This window comes from Penaeus monodon, chromosome 15 (genome assembly GCF_015228065.2).
Source record: "Penaeus monodon isolate SGIC_2016 chromosome 15, NSTDA_Pmon_1, whole genome shotgun sequence".
Classification (NCBI taxonomy): domain Eukaryota; kingdom Metazoa; phylum Arthropoda; class Malacostraca; order Decapoda; family Penaeidae; genus Penaeus; species Penaeus monodon.
Genome location: NC_051400.1, coordinates 24,963,187 through 24,963,712, shown reverse-complemented (window position 1 = coordinate 24,963,712; position 526 = coordinate 24,963,187).

Genomic DNA, 526 nt, shown 5'->3' with positions numbered 1-526 from the left:
CAAATTTAGTTGAGAATAACTGCAAGTTCATTCAAATTCCCCAGAAGTCCAACGAATATTAACTAAAAGGGTAAGTTGCAATACTTTGGGCGGTTAGGGCCAGGATTAAGCCCTGCTTCACCCGACAAAACAACAATTCCACATAAAAATAACAAGACCATAAATTTGAAAAAGAACTTAATTATCAAAAACCCAGAGATTCTTAACACCCTGACTGGGGATTGGGGGCCATGGCTATATTGACATTTATGACTATAAGATAAGAAGAAAGTAAGAAAGAAGATATGAGTCCATCTCAAGGACGCCCTTGGAAGCGATACTACTCATCCCCCTTCATTATAACAGCGGCGATACTCAGAGCTGTTATGGAGTGAATACTCATACGCGTATTGGGGACAGAAGATAACCGGTGGTTCTCAAGTGAGAAGAATCGAGGAAGGCATTTCCTCCACACCCGGGGTTCTCAGAGCCAAGCTACGGTGCTCATCCGTTCATAGGCAGTTGGCACATATCGCTCAGCTCGGTA